This window comes from Pongo pygmaeus, chromosome 6, assembly GCF_028885625.2.
Source record: "Pongo pygmaeus isolate AG05252 chromosome 6, NHGRI_mPonPyg2-v2.0_pri, whole genome shotgun sequence".
NCBI classification, from domain to species: domain Eukaryota; kingdom Metazoa; phylum Chordata; class Mammalia; order Primates; family Hominidae; genus Pongo; species Pongo pygmaeus.
This window is the reverse complement of record NC_072379.2, coordinates 48,296,790-48,315,302: the sequence shown is the minus strand read 5'-3', so window position 1 is coordinate 48,315,302 and position 18,513 is coordinate 48,296,790. Positions and strand designations below refer to the sequence as shown.

The 18,513-nt window shown below is 39.4% G+C and overlaps 1 protein-coding gene across 4 annotated transcripts in view; it reads left to right on the top strand.

The window, feature by feature from the left end:
• The first annotated feature begins 296 nt into the window (after positions 1-296).
• Positions 297-18,513, top strand: part of STARD3NL (STARD3 N-terminal like) — a 60,770-nt gene continuing 42,553 nt past the window's right edge. The window contains exons 1-2 of one of the 4 annotated variants that reach the window (XM_054495776.2): positions 379-560; positions 1,230-1,285. The gene's annotated coding sequence lies outside the window, so the exon portion shown is untranslated. Of the gene's footprint in view, positions 561-1,229; positions 1,286-18,513 lie in introns of all 4 variants that reach the window. The other 3 variants (XM_054495778.2, XM_054495777.2, XM_063667380.1) reach the window with 3 other exon arrangements.

The window sequence follows — 18,513 nt, the reverse complement described above, 5'->3', positions numbered from 1 at the left end:
GAGGTGCCCAAGAGGCCCTGAAACCCATTTCCATGACATTTTCCCATGAGCTGGAGCATAAACCCCCACCGAATAACTGAAGGGAAGCGGAAGGCGCAGACACGCGGAAGAAGAGGAAGCGGACGCTTGTTAAACCGTGGGAAGCACAATGCGGGAAAGTCCAACCAGCTCCGTGTTTCAAAGCTGGATGCCAGATTTCCCACCCATTCCATCAGGCAGGCCGGCCCGCCCTCTCCCTCCTTCCCGCGTCGTTTACTGGTCAGTAGAAGATTGACAGGTCGTCTGGCCAATAGGTTGGCTCCTCTATGGAGGCACTCAGGAACCAGTCGTGTCTTTGGTCCCTCGAGCGAGATGCGAGCTGTGTGCGTCGACGTCAGCGTGCTGACGTCACGGGCCGGAGGTCCCGGGGCTGCTGGGTGAGGGCGGTGGGCTGCGCGTCGTCCTCTGGACCAGGTCCCGGGTCCCGCCCCGCCAAGCCCCGCCCCTCAGGCCGGGGCGCGACCGCGGATCCTCAGTTCCCGGGCCAGCCTGGGGCGGCCGGCCAGGAACCAGCCGTTGAGGTAGGCTGGCTTTCTCGTTCCCCTATTTGACAGGTTGGAAAACTGAGTCTCCTGGGTCAGATGACTTACATGGGGGCGTACAGGCGACCCGCGGACGGAGGCCATAGCCTGGTCCTGTTCTGTTTACTGAGTCCTGCGCGAGCCTCCAGGGGAGGAGGAGGGGCGAGGCAGGCTGTGCTCATAATGGACACAAGAGTGAAGTTGCAGAATGCTGAGCCCCGCTGCTCCCACGGCGTGGGCAGGGATGGATATAGGCAGCGGGAGTGTCCCCATTCCTCCAGCCTGCGGACCGTGAGGAGTCCCCGGTGGGGTCGGCCCCGGGCTGGCGCCATGGGCCCCCAAGAGGGACCAAGAATTGGTGACTGGGTGTAATGCGTGGGTTGTCCAGACACAGGAGGTTGTGAGTCTCTTCTATTCATTGAGGAAAGTCGTGTTCAAAAAAAAAAAAAAAAAAAAAGGAAAGAAAGCACGAATCATGAATGTTCTCCCTGTGGTTTCAGTTCACTGCTTCGCCTACTCATAGATATCTCGCCATTGTTTGAAATCTTAGTTGCTTGAATACTTTTGATTTAGAGTTAGGGATTTTTCCCCCTCTCTTTCAGTTCAAACATGGGTGGACATTGTGGAACTTTTCTTTGTTCACTATGTCATTTGTCTTCTATTTCACAGATGGAATTACTGAATTCATCACTTGACACAGTACTAGTTTGGATAAGTTTAGCAAGGTAACCAAGTAACGGGTCTAATTAAATCTTTACTGGAATTAGTCCAGTTTGCCACATTTCCTTGTTAGGAAGAGTTCTGAAAGGTAATTCCCGTCTATATACCATCTACCCATACGCCTCTTTTAGAAGCAGGATCTCACAAAACGACTTATGGTATCCTTGTTTTATTGATGGATTCTGATAATTAAGGTGGTGGATTATTCATGTTCATAAAATGAAAACATATACAATATGTTGTCATGTAGAAGGCACTGTCTTTAAAATCTAACTGTCTCAAACATTGGTCTTTTAAAACTGCATTATTGCATTGCCTAAAACTGCATGAAAGAAATGAAATGAAACAGCCTCCCTTAATAAGTAAGGGATATTACCTTACTTATGTTCACAGAAGGATGGTGATTAACATCATTTGGATTTATTCATTGGACAGTTTGTCTGAGTGATTGTCTATGCCACTCATTGTTTTAGGTTTTAGAGATTGAGTAGTGAGCAATTTAGATAAGGCCCCTACCCTCAAAGACTTTAACTTTTGATGGAGAATATAATAAACATGTAAATCAAAGAGACAAATTTAGATAGGCATAAATGTCAGAAAAGATATTACTGGGTAGAGAGTTTGAGAGTGACTGGGTTGTATGGAGAAATGGGATGGTCAGGGAAGACCTCCCTGAGCAGGTAACATGAGGTGACATTTTGGGTGATAGCTGAATGTTTAGCTGAGTCAGCCATGAGAAAATGGGCTGGAAGTTTCTAGGCAGATATAAACAGTGTAAAGGAGCTAAAGGAAGAATGAACTTGGCATGTTCCAGGGACAAAGGGAAGCCCGTGTGGCTGGAGCTGAGTGAACCTAGGGGAGGGTGAGGTGAGGGGACAGTGGTCAGAGGTGACACTGGAGAGGTATACAGGGATTGGATCATCTTGTATCCCATGTGAGCATTACAGGCAGGCAAGGGAAAGATAATTTGTGTACTGCAAAGTCTTGTTTTCTTTTAGTGATACTTACAAACTAGCCAATTTTCTGATTTGTTTTGGTTATGAAATCATCGCAGTAATTCATTGTGTATATATTTTTTCTCCAGAGGCCCTCTTAATGAAAAGATCTTGTTTCCTTCAGCACCTTATCTGATGTAGTTTGTTTCCTTTCCATTGTTATATGCAGAACTCAAAGTCTTTGCTTTTTCTTAAGCTCCCTGCTTTTAATCCTTTCTACGTCCAACCATGAATACTCTTTCTTATTACCTATACCTGCCTTCCACTTGGAAAGCAGTGGCAGTCGGTCCCTGCTCTTCTCCAAGCCAAATTCTAGGAAGCTGCATTGGCAAGTGGATTATTGTTCTTCATTAGAGCTTGTATTACTGACCAGGAACATAACGCTTGCCTTTATTTAGTACCTACGATGTGCCAGGTATGTTACATACATTCTATTCCTTCCAACGTGGCAAAGGAAAATATTAAGCCTTTTTGATAGTGAAGGAAACTTACACTTCAGTTACTGAGCTGGTACTGATGGAGCTTGGATTTGAACTCCCATTAGGTTTACTCCAAAGCCTAATTCATTCTACCCCACCACCTGTTAACCTCCAACCTTGCTACCCTGAACAGCAAGTTTCTATTACTTAAAATTATGTTTTATGATGTGGCATTTTAGAGATCACATGATTCACCCCTCTTAGTTTAGAGCTAAGGCTGTGGAGGCCCAGAGAAGGTCAGTGAGTTTTAAAATAATGCACCTAATGGCCAAACTGGTATCAAATTTTCACCCTGCTCATTTTCAGGCTAGTGTTTTTTCTGCTATATTTCCTTCATGAAAGTCCCCTATCAATATATTTCTGTATATATAAAAATATACTATTTCAACAGCACGAATTTATTGGCCATAAACTTGTAAAAGTTAATTTTAAAAAGATGAGACATTGCTTCTTCTTGGGCTACAATAATCCTTTGCCTTATTTTCCTTCCCTTTTCTGAACAATGAACAGGTATAAACTTTCTGGATGAATCTGGTTTCTGTTAATAGAAAGCTGTGGTTTAAAAATGACTTTTAAATTTTTGTTTTAATTTTAGAAATGTTTGAAAAGGAGTTTAAAATGTGTTACTATTTTCCTAGCCTTAATCTTATGCTTAGAAGTATGGGAATATTGCCTAGAGTTTGCTAACTCATAGTTTCTCTTAGCAAGTAGAGTTTCTTCCTGTTATTGAGGAAGCCCTTAGGTCAGTGATATAACTTCTTTTTCTTAGTAATATGTTATGTTTAAAAATAAGTCAAAATCAGTTTATAAATTAATATGAATAAGAAAGCTGTTAACAGTGGTCTTAAAATTTAAAAATACCCATTATTTATTTCTAAGGTTTGCATATTTTAGTAATTATGAGTGGAATATGGTAGATGAATAATAACAGACTAATAAATAGCTTAATTTACTTTCTGTATGTCTTTTTGACTCTCCTGTAACTTAATAGAATTTATCTTTTTCTTTAGAATAATTTTAATGGAATTAGTATGTTCTTTTTTAAATATTGAAAGGTACTTAAGTTTAAGCAAAAGAGAGTTTTTGCTCTGTAGGCCAAAATAGCAAAACTAGACATCCTGGCTATCTCTGTTCTTTAAGATTGTTCATGCAACTGATGCTCATATTCTGAAGACCCAGGTCATCATGATTTGACCACCATCTTTTGCCATGAGCCTAGTGCCCCAAATTGGACTCCTGGTCTTTGCCTCAGGCTTTCCAGCTTCAGTGCCATTACTTGTTCTGCTTGGAATGCCCTCCGGATAGACAACTCCAGCCAGCCAAAATTCTACCTGTCCCTCTAAGTCCACTCAAATGCTGCTTTATCAATAAAGCATTTCCCGTGTCTCTGTAACAGAAGCCTTCTTTTCTCATAGCACTTTCGGGAGCCTCTTTTTGACACCAGTTACCAATCATGATATCTTTAGTATTGCACTATTACGTACACAGGTGTTAAAATGTATGTTGACTCGAGCTTAAAAAACTTGACGATTTGTGTTATACATGCACAGTTTTTTGCAGATTGTAGAGCCCTGTTATTTTATTTACACTTTTATCATCTTATCTTTGAGAGACACACTGTTAGGCTTTTCGCAGCTTTGGTTCCACAGAACCTGTTTTCTGTTTTAGTTAAGGGTCTGCCTTCTGCAGTTATCAAGGGGTCCTTTGAGAGGAACTCATGTCTTTGGGCTATAAATGTTGAAGGCACACTGTCACAAATAAAATCATTGTTCGCTGTGTTAATGGTATTGGAAAATACTAACAACGATTTCCACTTTTTAATGTTACAGATGAGAAAACTGAGGCCCAGAGAGACTAGCCCTGTGTTACTTGCAGTGCTAGGCTAAGAAGCCTGGTCAGTACCCCTGGTTCATGGCTGCAGAGGCTTGTAGCAGGCCATCATCAGTTCTGATGTCCTGTGTTGGAACTCCTGGCAGCCTCTTACACGATGTATCAGTACAGCTCAGGCCTTTCCAATTGTTTTGCTTGCTTTATTTGTGAGCTGACCTGGATCTGGAAGATACCTCTTGTGGTGAATCAAGATTAAAGCTTTAACTCTCACCAGGAATCCCTGACTCTGAGCTATTTAAGCCTGGAGGATCTTCCTGAGCAGGCATGGGTATGGAATCAAGTTCAGTAGGCTCTTTAGTTTAAAACCTTTCTCTTCTTCCTCTTTAGTTACAGTTTTCAAAATAGTATTGTGAGACTAGCGAGCATCCTCAGTGTATTCAACCTGGAGTTTGGAGGAATTTGGCCCAGGACCTTTCAAGTTGCAGTAATCATAGGTTTCTGTGTCCTATATTTTCCAGGACAGTATACTTTTCAAATACTGTGCATTATTGCTAACCAAAGTATATTCTTGCTTGCTTTTTGTTTCAGGAAAATATATTCTCAGAATTATTTTTTAAAATTAAGCATTTATTAAATTAATGATGTAGAAACTGAATTTCAAGTACCTTTTTCTATTTTAATTGTATGTTAAATTCCTCAAAGGTAACACAGAGGACGTTAGACTTTTCTCTAGCCGAGGGAAGAACACCAGCCAAGACTTGCCTTGGGCATTGGTGGTAATAACTGAAGCATATAGAGGGCTTTCTTTGTGCCAGGAGTTGTTCTAAATGCTTTATGTCAGGGCTTCTGTTCCTCAGCACCGTTGATATTTTAGGCTGGGTAATTCTTTGTTGGGGACTGTTCTGTGCATTGTAGGATATTTAGCAGCATCTCTGGCCCCTACCCACTAGAAGCTAGTGGTACCTCCTCTAGTCATGACAACTAAGAATGCCTCCAGACATTGCCAAATGCCTCAGGTCTTGGGGGTTGTGGGAGGGGGAGTGCGGAATCCCCCTCACCACACCATTCAGAACCACTGTTTTATATAAACTGATTGATTCCTTACAGCAACCCTCTAAGGTAAGTTGTAGTATAATTGTCCCTGTTTTACAAAAGAAGAAATGTAGGCATAGAGAGGTTAAGTAATTTGTCGAAGGTTACACAGCTAGTAAGCAGCAATACTGGAATGTGAAACGAGGAAATTCTCTTGCTGAGCTCTCACCCAACACAGCTGACTCAGACCGGCCACCAACTATTAGGGCTCCACAGACCCTATAAGCCAGGAGGAATAATAAATGCTGGCAGGGACCAGGCAGAGCTGGGAGTGAGCAAGGTGGCTGAGTGGCAGACTGGTAAATGGGGGAGTATTTCCACAATTGCCTATTTTTAAAGAGGAGCAAGGAATCTGGATTTTATTTACATGAAAAACTCACATCTTCAATATTGCAGTTAATTCAGTGTTTAAGAAACGTTGTGTTCAAGACCAGCCTGGCCAACATGGTGAAACCCCGTCTCTACTAAAAATATAAAAATTAGCTGGGCATGGTGGCAGGTGCCTGTAATGCCAGCTACTTGGTAGGCTGAGGCAGGAGAATCACTTCAACCCAGGAGGCGGAGATTGCCATGAGCCAAGATTACACTACTGCACTCCAGCCTGGGTTACAGAGCAAGACTCCATCTCAAAAAAAAAAAAAGAAAAAGAAACATTGTACAGGGCAACAAATACCATCACCTCTGTACGGACAAGATTTGGCCCCAGGCCGTCAGCTTTCAGCCTTCTTTGTGTGGACTGCAGCAGTGCGACGTTATAGGGAAGTGTGCATTCATTTGATTTAGGAAATGAGGTAGATTCTGTGTGGAGGGCAAAAGATCCTCTTCCTTGAAGACTGGAAATGAAGGTGGGTAAGGTGGGGCTTCTGGACTAGAAGGGGCCATCCTGTCCACTCTGAAATTTGAATGCTCCGCAGACTAAGTTCGAAAGTTACCTACTCTTCCTAACTTTGAAAAGTGTTATTCGTAACTCTTTCATGACCTCCACTTGTCTGGGTGTTAAAATAGATATTTTATAGGATGCTGAGAAAACATCAGTTCTGGAGTTGACCAGCTGTGTCCTGGAGAAACCACAACCATACCTCTTTGTTGACAGCCAGTAACCAGTGGAGTCCATGTTTCCACTCTTTCAACGACGAGGCTCTCTGCCAGCTTTTTAGAAGCAATGGACTCTTGCTGGCCTTTGGAACATTTTCCTTGTCCTCAGGACCTGGCCTCCTCAGTCAAGCCTGTGTGCCCTTGGTGTAAAAGGCAGGCGCACACTCCCATGCTGACTTCGTGGCGCTCTGTGCCCTGTGCACACTTTCCATTCCGGCTGCACTTCCTGTGGCTCCCTCACATGGTGTGTCTCCGGTTTGTCCAGCTTCACACTGTTCACAGACCTGCTTCTGTTTCTCTTTTTAATTTAGTCTACCTTCTCCTTGGAACATAACTTTTCATTTCTTTGAAAGTCTCATTTTCTCTAAGGCCAGCCTTTTCATTAAGCCTTTCTGGTCATATAAACCAGAAGTGCAGTGTTCTTTGTATTATAATTATCTTTGACTCTGATTTCTAATTATTTATGTAACTGTATTACCTCCTTTATCAAGCTGAGGGAGGTATTACCTCCTTTATCAAGCTGAGGGAGGTATTACCTCCTTTATCAAGCTGAGGGAGGTATTACCTCCTTTATCAAGCTGAGGGAGGTATTACCTCCTTTATCAAGCTGAGGGAGGTATTACCTCCTTTATCAAGCTGAGGGAGGTATTACCTCCTTTATCAAGCTGAGGGAGGTATTACCTCCTTTATCAAGCTGAGGGAGGTATTACCTCCTTTATCAAGCTGAGGGAGGTATTACCTCCTTTATCAAGCTGAGGGAGGTATTACCTCCTTTATCAAGCTGAGGGAGGTATTACCTCCTTTATCAAGCTGAGGGAGGTATTACCTCCTTTATCAAGCTGAGGGAGGTATTACCTCCTTTATCAAGCTGAGGGAGGTATTACCTCCTTTATCAAGCTGAGGGAGGTATTACCTCCTTTATCAAGCTGAGGGAGGTATTACCTCCTTTATCAAGCTGAGGGAGGTATTACCTCCTTTATCAAGCTGAGGGAGGTATTACCTCCTTTATCAAGCTGAGGGAGGTATTACCTCCTTTATCAAGCTAAAGGATGTAATACGGTTACATAAATAATTAGAAATCAGTTATTTAAGATTGAGGATCAGGACCATGTCTTTTCCATTTTATTTCCTGCATAGCATTTACCATAGTGTTTTACTTATGGGAGATGCTTAATAAATATGTCCATTTGTTTGGGTTAGATGGGTTCCTACTCATGTAGTGATTTCTTTCTGTTTCTATATACTTGTATTCATTTTTGTAGTGTGTTATTAGAATGACTTCACTAAATAGCATTCAAAATACATTGGAAAGAAAGATTACCAATTTAGTTAATTTGGGAGAGTTGGGAACATTTTTATTAATTTCATTGTAAATGAAATTAACTGGCGATTAAATATTCTTGGCTTATTTAATATACTGCTGACCCTTGAATAATACAGGTTTGAACTGCACAGGTCTAGTTGTATGTGAATTTTTTTAAAATAAAACAGGGACCTGACCTAAAATAGTTTTCACAGCATGTGGAACCCATGTATGCAGGTGGTCCTGGAACCAATTCCCTGCATATACCAAGGGAGGACTACCATATTGAAACTCCAACCATATGTGTAAGTTTGTCTAACTTTAGTTAGCAAGTAGTCAGGTGACTTTGTACTTTCATACAGTGATAGTTGCAATTTTTAAACTAATTGAATACCTAACACATGCCAAGCATATCGTTGGTTGCTAAGAGTGTAGAAGGTTCTCTAGGAGTTTTCAGTATAATACCAAGAAGAAGACATGAACAATATGTGAAACATGTGAAAGACTAGAGGTGCTCTTAAAGGTATATGGAATGTATATTATACATACGTGGTCAGAGAAAGTTTCATCCAGGAAGTGATATTTAAGCTACCTTGAACAATTAATAGTCTTATTCTTGCTGTTAATATGATAGTTTGGTGGTTCAAGGAAAAGGCATTCCAGGCAGAGGGAGAACTGGGGCAAAGGCAGGATGGTGAAACTTCCTCTGTCAGTCCGTATGTGTCGCTTCCTATAGATACCTTAGGCTGGATAATTTTATAAAGAAAAGAGGTTTAATTGGCTCACAGTTCTGCAGGCTGTACAGGAAGCATGGCTCGGCTTTTGGTGAGGCCTCAGGAGGCTTACAATCATGGCAGAAAAAAAAGCTGGAGCAGCATGTCAGGTGGCAAGAGCGGGAGCAAGAGAGAGAAGGGAGATGCCACACATTTTTAAATAAGCAGATCTCATGCGAACTCAGAGTGAGAGCTCACTCATCACCAAGGGGATGGTGGCAAGGGGATGGTGCCAATATATAGTATATGATATATACTATATATAGTATATAACCGATATAGTATATAATATATACTATATATATAATATATAACGCATATAGTATATAATATATAACATATAACCCATATAGTATATAATATATATATAATATATAACCCATATAGTATATAACATATACCATTTTTGAAAAACTTGCTCTCAAATAATGCAATGAAACAAGCAATAAAGAAAATTATGACTATGGAAATACATATATATATATAGTCTGCCTATATATATGTATTTCCATAGTCATAATTTTCTTTTAATTGCTTGTTGCATTATTTGAGAGCAAGTTTTTCAAGAATAGTGCTAGTTTCAAACTTTTATTGAGAACTTTATGAAATTAAAGAGATCCTACTACTTTTGTTGTATTCTCTGCCTCTGTAATGTGCTCTGGGTCTGTTCTTATTATTAGACTGTAAAGCACACTTTATTTTCTGAATATTTTAGCCTGTGGTTGAATTGAGTCTTGTGATTAGTGGTCTTTGTGTGATTCTGTTTGCTAAAACATGAGTTAGGCTGATGATAAAGGGGATCACGAGGTTACTTCGGTTGCTGATCTTCTTGAGGGTCTGATTTTCTTTATGACTGCCTAAGAAGTCTTTCAGAGAAAAGGATACTGGTGATTTTTAAAACCTAGGCATCAAGATTTTGAGACTGACTTTCCCTGTCTGTCACATGCACTAATCTTTGGACTACAAACCTTTATCTGTGGTATGATTCATAATTTCTTTTTGGACCTATGTGCTGTTCTTGTATATCACATCATAGGAGATAACATATGTAACTTCTGCCTGTTGGTAGATACCCCTGGGCATAGATGTGAATGGCACACCTTTCATTAACCTGCTCTATTTTGTGACATGGGGAGTTGGTCTCAGCTGCCTCCTGGGGCAGTTAAAGTAACATCTTCCCCAGCATTGCTGTTAGTGTGCCACTTCCACCAACCAAGAGCCACCAAAGGGACAGTGAGTAGAAAATGGCTCTGTCAACTGGAGTGACATTTTCAGGAACACGTATCTCCCACATTCCTGAGGAGTTTTATGTTGTTGAATGAAAAGAAACCTAGCTTGTCTATGAATAGTTGTGCTGGCTTTGCTGACTACTTACCAGCTGGCCCCTGGGAATTCAGCTTCTGTTTTCTCTGTATAGAAAGATAGGCCTGGGGAGGCGTTGAAGAATGTGTGATGAACACATTCTTTGGGATGAAGGGTAGTTACTAAAAGAAGAGTACACTTTTAGCCACTTGCCTATGATTCGTAGGAGAGCAGTGAGCTCACCGCTGTGGATACTATTGATTTTCAGATCTAGATTAATAAGATCTCAGGTCCTGTGCTGAAAGTTGACAGCATTTGTTTGAAAATTGCTTGTAGTAAGTATCGAAGGAATGACATTATGTGATGCAGAGATGTCCTCATATGCATTGGAAAATATTTCAAGTTCCTTAATTGAGGGACCTTCACCTGTCTAGATAGTAATATGACTCTTGACTCCTCCATTGCCAAGGCTGGTGATACATCTCTAAGAGGAAGTTGTAAATATTCATAGGAATATCTATATGTACACTGAGGAGCAACACGACTCCTCGAGTGCTGGTCTGCTGATGGTTGACAGAACTAATGAGTCAAAATTGGCAAAAATAATGGTAACTTCGCACTAGCCATCAGGTATTTTATAACTGATGTATTATGTGATTTTTTAGGACAGCTAAAAGTAGATTTTGTCATGAGGGACCAAGGAAAAGTTCTGGAAAAAGATAGTCAACAACCAAAAAATCAGCAGTATTTTGTACTTGTGGAAGTGACCTTATTAGTCTCCTAAAGGAAAAATTGGGTTACAAATAGCTCTGTGACCTGGAAGATTAAAACAAAGGAGTTTTTAGGTGAGCTGTGGAGAAAATACAGCCATGTGCTGCATAACAACATTTAGGTCAACAATGGACTGCATATATGATGGTGGTCCTATAAAATTATAATACCATATTTTTGCTGTATTGTTTCTGTGTTTAGATATGCAAATACTTCTCATTGTGTTACAGTTGCTTATAGTATTCAGCACAGTAACATGCTGTACAGGTTTATAGCCTAGAAGCAATAGGCTGTACCATATAGCCTAGGTGTACAGTGGGTCTACCATCTAGGTTGTGTCAGTTAACACTGTGATAATGAGGAAGTCACCTAATGACGCATTTCTCAAAATGTATCACTGTCATTAAGTGACACATGGCTGTATTTAAGTTTAGGAGTTAGAGCCAAAGCTGAGAAAGGGGGAAAAAAGCTGCAAAATCAATTTGAACGCCAGGAGAAATCCACTATGAGGAGAATAAAAGGTTGGAGACAATAGAAGCTGGAGGAAGGTAGCTATAGAGACCCCATTGTTTCAGTTACTTTGGGCTACCTGACAGCAGCTTCTAAAAAAAAATGAGAAACAAATAAAAGAATATACTTAATCCCCAGGGCCCATCTTGAGAGAGACTTGCATTGAACGAGTGGTGAGACCCAGCTCCAACATGCCAGCTGGCTGACTCAGCCCATGCTAGTGAAATAACTGACTACCAAGTTGTTGACCCCTGCAGGGTTGATGAGCTAACAAGTATTTCGTACCACCCAACATTACTGGGCGGCTGTGTGGCATCTTCCCATTTTGCCAACCTGTAGTCTATGGAACAACTTATATACATTGTCAAATGCCTTTCTTCTTTCTGGCTTGCTCTTCTTTGCCTGGACCAAGCAACAGTCCTGATGGCGTGGTTATTGTCAATAATATATACTTGATTTTTTTCCCTCTCTTCATTCATTCACTTGTATTATTTATATATCTTCCCTATTGACTAGATGTAGGTTCTGCTGAGAGCATGAGACCTCTTGTATTACCTTTGAATCCTTTTAAATGCCTGTGTGGTGTTACATTTTTTCAGTGCTGAACGCTTATGGTTTACTAAAATGGGAACTCTTAGTGGACTTACATAGGGCCCACTTCATAATTGTTTTCTGTTCTATAAATAGATACAATTTATTAGTTTTTTTTTTCATTTTTATGGCATAGAAGAATATTCTTATTTCTGCCTATCTTATGTTTTAAAATTTCATCTCTATGCTCCCCTGAATTCCTGATTCATATCCAGCTGTTTACTTTATCTCAACTTGGATATTAATAAGCATCTCATGCTTTATGTCTAAACTGAACTGATATTCTTGCTCAAAACTGCCCCTTGTCTAGCTTCGCGCTTTCACTAAATAGCACATCCATCCTTCCAGTTTCTCAAGCTCTAAATCTTGCAGTTCTGTTTTAGTCCTCATTTTCTCCCATACCCCATGGCTAATCTGTCACCAAATGCTTTGGGCTCCTTACTTGAAACCAATCTATTCTCATCCCGTCTACTGCCCTCACCCCATTCTGTGGAGTCAGTACATCATCTCTCTTCTGAATTATTGCCGCTGTCTCCTAACTGGTTTCCCCACTTCTTTGCTTCTTTCAGCAGAGCCTCTTAAAACTTAAGCTACATTATTTTTCTCTTCTACTGAAAATCTTCTGGTGTCTTCCCATCTCATTCAGAGTAAGACTTTACAGTGGCCCACACACAAGGCCCAGCCCTTTGTTAACTGATCTGTCATCATCTGAGGCTCTTCCCCTCTCTCACTTGGCTGCAGCTTCGCTGGCCACCTGGCTGCACTCCTCTGTGACCAGTTCCACCCCTCCTCAGAACTTTTGCCCCTGTTCTTCCCTCTATCTGCAGTGCCCTTCCTCCTTGTATCTACCTGGCATTTCTCCCTTATTTCCTGCTAGTCGTTGCTCAGATGCTGCCTCAATGAAATAATCTTGACCTCTCAGTTTAAAATGACAATGTTTCCAGCCCTACTTTGTCTTCCATCCCCTTCCTGTAGAAGGTAAACTCTGTGAGGATAGATGTTTTGTTCATCACCATGGGAGTGCTCAGAAGGGGACCTGACACAATTTTAATGCTCAAACATATTTGTGGGGTGAATGAAGTAGATGTGGTAAATTCTTGGCAAACTTGAATTTTCAAACATTATCAAGTGCAATTCTTAAACCATGTAGTTCACATCCAGATTCAGCTTCTCAATGTATATTTTAGGTTTGTCTCGTAAATTATGAAAACATTGATATGCATTTACCCAGCCATCTTTAAATCTTAATATTTATCTCTGCATTACGTGTCAAATGAAAGTTTAGTAATATTTTTAATATTCCTATAGGAAATAGATCACATAGAAATTGCGTTGCTTTAAAAAACAGTTGGAGTTCGGGAGATAAATTAATGTCTGCCAGAGGAGTGACTTAAAAGCACCATGACATGTATTTTTCCCCTTAAATTTTTCTAAGTCATTGATGTTAATTTCTAAATAAATCTGAGTCTTAAAGCAGATTGTTGAAAGGTTAAATTCTGTTATGGGCACACAATTACTTTTATCTGCTGATGGTAGCAGAAATCATTGAATGAGACAAGACTACAAAACAATGACCAAATTTTAACAGGCAGCCTCGGATGTGTGTGTGTGTGGGAAGAGGGCAGAACACAAAGCATTCAAGAGTGAGAAGATTTATTAAGATGGAATGAAAGCATTAATTACATCCCAAATGAATATAAATAACACTGGAAAATATGACGCCTAGAAAATAAAGATTAAGAATAACACCATGGAAATAATATATAAAGATGTTACCATGGAGTTGGGCTGTCAAAATTCATAAAGGAAAGTAAGGAGAGGAGCAGAAGGAAGTGCAGTTGAAATGTGCATCCAAGTGTAATAAGTCAGCCGTGTGAATTAAATAACACATGGTGTGTCTGAGCCTTGGTAGGTGGTGCTTTGTAAAAGATCTGTCTTTCCCCAGGGGTCCCTGAGTTCTAGTGCAGGGAACAAATGAAGGAGCAACTTGGCTTGTAAAAGCTGGTGGTGTATGTTGTACACGTTTTTACTAAAGACCTGAGCAAACTTTAGACCCCAAACCATTGGATGATGTGACTCCACTATTTCACATACACCTTATAGCAGCAACAATAATAAAAGACCATTTTCAGTTATATAAGTGACATTGGCTCAAAATGCAAATAGAATGACTTCTATCTATTAGTCATGCATGTTTTAGAAGCCTTTAACTATCTCCATTTGTGTTTAGGTAATTTGATAGTTGTATTAAGGGCAGAATGATTTGGGTATCCGGAATTCTTATATGGGTTTTCCTTTAAGTCTATCAGTGCAACTCAAACTGTTGTGTATCTAGGAATTATTATACAAAGGTACGTGTACAAAATTCGTATGCATTCAGTTTTATAGCATGATTTAAGAGGTTTTTGAGGATGTTTGGTTTGTCTTTGCCTTTAAGTGTAGCACATACTTAAGAGCAAAGTTGGTCTCATGATTTTTTTGCCATGAAAATTTGCCTTTGCTTTCTTTGCTATACAATAGTTACCTCTTATCCATGGACAGTACATTTCAAGCCCCCCCAGGGGATGCCTGAAACAACAGATAGTACCAGACCCCTATAAATATTTTGGTTTTACTTATACAATAATGGGCAGATAGCATATGCAGTGTGGCTGTTCTGGACAAAGGGGTGATTCATGTTCTGGGTGGGATGCAGTGAGATAGTGGGAGATTTCATCATGCCACTCATGATGACACACAATTTAAAACTCATGAACATTTATTTCTGGAATTTTCTATGTAGTATTTTTGTAGTTCAAGTGTTTCAGGTAACTGAAACTGGAAAGTGAAACTTCAGATAAGGTTGGGGAGGGGGATTATGGTACATACATATGCTACATATGTGTATGTATACTGTATGCATCTTATGTTTAAATGTATTCATATTGTGTGTATGTGTGTATATACTGTGTATAGATAGATAGGTACAGACACAGCAGTGCCATCTCAAAACAGCCTTATGCCCTTACGTTTTTCCGAATGAATCAGAAATAAGTTTTTTCCGAATGAATCAGAAATAAGTTGCATACATGATGACACTTACCCTTTAGTACTTAAGCGTGCATCTCCTAAGAATAAGGGCATTCTCCTGCATAACCATTACTAAACTGTAATCAATTCTCCAATTGACTTTTGTGGCTTTTGTTTTTTAATTCAAGATTCATTCTAGGCTTGTGCATTGCATGTGATGCTTGAGTCTCTTTATGCTCTTTTCTATTTGAAGAGTATTCACACCACTATTCTTTTTATTTTTGTTTTTCACCACATTGACTTCTCTGAAGAGTCCAGGATAGTTGACTTGTAGAATGTCCCATATACTGTTTATTATTATTATTTTTAATGACTAAATTCAAGTAAAACTTCTGGCAAGGATTTATCATAATTGATATTATATAGTTCTTGTTGCAACGCATCAGAAGGCAGGTAATGCCAGCTTGCTCCAGTATTGGTGATGCTGTTTGATTACTTAGTTCAGATGGTGACTGCCAGATCTCTCCACTGTAAAAGCATATCATCCCCAATGAAATTATTAAATAATCTGAGAGATGCTGCTTTGAAACTATAATATCATATCCCCCAACAACCTTTTAATAATTGCCGGCATCCATAATGGTCCTTGCCTGAATCTGTTACTACACTGGGAGTTGCAAACCATTGATTTTTCTAATTTTATTATTCCTTTTACATTTTTGTGTGACTTTTTTCTGTATAGAAGAACTCTTCCCATGCCATCTGTCTTTTATTTACAATATTACCATGGACTCATGGAATTTTTAAATTTGTCCAATGTAAATTCCAACATTACTGTCATTATTCATTTTTATGTTCAAGTTGTCCCAAATGAACCAGGGGGAGCCCCTTCATGACAGCCTACACAATTTTTTTAATGGTTATAACTTTTTGTGTCTTCTTTAAGAAATGTTTGCAAAAAATATTGCAAAAAAATTGTCCTACACATTCTTCTAAAGCTTTGTATTTTTAATTTTTGCGTTTAGGTCTGTAAATCATCTTAAATTATTTTTTATCTGGTGTGAGTTAGGGTTTGAAGTTCTTTTCAGTTTTAATATCTGGTTGTTTTCTTCACTGTTTGCAGAAAACAGACTTTATTTTCACCATTGGATTACTTTGACAGCTTTGTCAAAATTGAAATGACCATATATGTGTGGGCCTATTTATATACTCTATATACTCTCTATTATGTTCTATTGACCTATTTGTTTATTCTTATGCTAGTACCATACTGTTTTGATTACTGAAGCTTTGTGGAAAGTCTTTAAGCTAGCTAATGTGTCTTCTATTTTTGTTCTTTTCCCAGATTGCTTTGGACAGGCTTATTTCTTTGCATTTTGTATACATTTTAGAATTAGCTTGTCAGTTTCTATTAAAAAAAAGGCATGGTAGGATTATGATTGGGATTGAGTTGAATCTGTAGATCCGTTTGAGGAGAATTGATATCTTAACAATGTGAATTCTTCCAATCCATGAACATGGTATATCTCACAATTTATTTTCAACTACTTCCATTTCTCTCAGCAGTATTATGTAGCTTTCAGTTTTGCGATATTGCATATCTTTTATTAAATTTATTCCTTAGTGTTTTGTTTTTGATGCTATTTTAAATGGCTGCCTTGCCTTTCTTTTTTTGCTTTCTCTCTCTCTTTCTGTGTCTAGTTTCTTTTCCCACTCCCCCAGATTGAAGGAACTGGTAAATATATGAATCAAAAAATCATAAAAGTGAGCTCTTGTTAACAAAGTTTTGTTGTTGTTGTTTGTTTGCTTGCTTTTTTAAATGGAAGACAAAAGTATGCGGCATGATAGATGTAATTATAGAGGTCTGTGTACACTCTTTTCTGATAGGGGCAGAGAGGTTTAGAAGAGTTAGAGGAAACAAAGGTTTCCCTGAGAAAATGGGTTTTGAATTAAGGCTTATCAAATGGTTCAGAACTTTAGAGATAAGGAGAGTGGCACTCGAGGTGCTACTGGAGAGAAAAATGCAAGCAGAGGTTTGTGAGAACGTAATGTCTTTAGGGAACTGCTTGTGATTTTTTACCATGATGAAGTGGCTGTGGAGAAGTAGGCCGGTGTTAGGTTAGGCAAAATTAAAGAGTTTGAGCTCTACCTGAATGAAGGTCCCAAGAAACCATTTAATAAATAATCTCATAAATTTAATTTGCTTCTCTAAAAAATCGGCTGCTGTCAACTAAGTGCTTTTTTAAAAAAATGAACTAATGCTTAATATTTGGAAAATTTCCTGTTACAGTTCAGATTTCTGGCTTCCACTGATAAATATAAGTCTTCCCTCTCTTTCCACACATATAGCCCCTGAAGATCGGGCACACACTCCTCTCCTGTTTGTTCCTCCTTGTCTCCTGAGGCCAACTGTCAGTTTCCAATTTTCTTTCAGCTTACTTTTTTTTTTTTTTTTATGTCAGGGATGTGTTTCTGCCTGGCTCTTTCCAAAATCCTTCTCTCTCTATGTGTTTCTCTATGTCTCTTTCAGAATAAGAGACTTAGCCACATTTTAAGAGAGTGAAACAGATATCCACTTGGAAATGAAGAGTTGTCCTACAAAGTTTGAAATTATGCAAGTTCCCCCTGCCACCTGCCTCCAATGAAAAACCAATCAAAATGTACATAATTTCAAAGCTTTTGGCCTAAATGAATTGTAAGTTGTGTTCGTGCATGCTTTTGAAATGCAGTGAAACGTTTTAATGAGTAAACAGAAATGTCTGTCCTCCTATTAGGATTAGTTTGTTGTTGTTGTTGTGGTTGTTGTTTTGAGACGGAGTCTCACTCTGTCACCCAGGCTGGAGTGTAGTGGCGCGATCTCGGCTCACTACAAGCTCTGCCTCCCGGGTTCACGCCGTCCTCCTGCCTCAGCCTCCCGAGTAGCAGGGACTACAGGCGCCCACCACCACACCCGGCTAATTTTTTTGTATTTTTAGTAGAGACGGGGTTTCACTGTGTTAGCCAGGATGTTCTTGATCTCCTGACCCGTGATCTGCCCGCCTCGGCCTCCCAAAGTGCTGGGATTACAGGCGTGAGCCACTGTGCCCAGCCAGGATTAGTTTTTATCTATATGTGTTTTGAATTATGTGAGGTTTTAGCAATAAGCTCTGATATGTTTGTCTGACTTGTGGGAGCTGTTCTGAGGTTTAAATGACATTATGTATCTTAAGTACTCAGCATTGTGCCTGAGACAGTAAGTCCCAGTGTGAGGAAGCTCTATTCATTTTGTTATTGTTAATATATGATATACAATGTTATGTAATATATAATTATGTTATATTAATATGTGGGGTTAGTTTATACTTTTGTCCTGTTGTATGTTGCAATCTTTAATATTCTTGTGTTGTTACATGTTCTTGTTCAGATAATGTCAGTATTATCCTAGCTTTATTTAATAATAGGATAGCTTTCCTTTTTAACATTCTGAATCAATATGTAGGATTT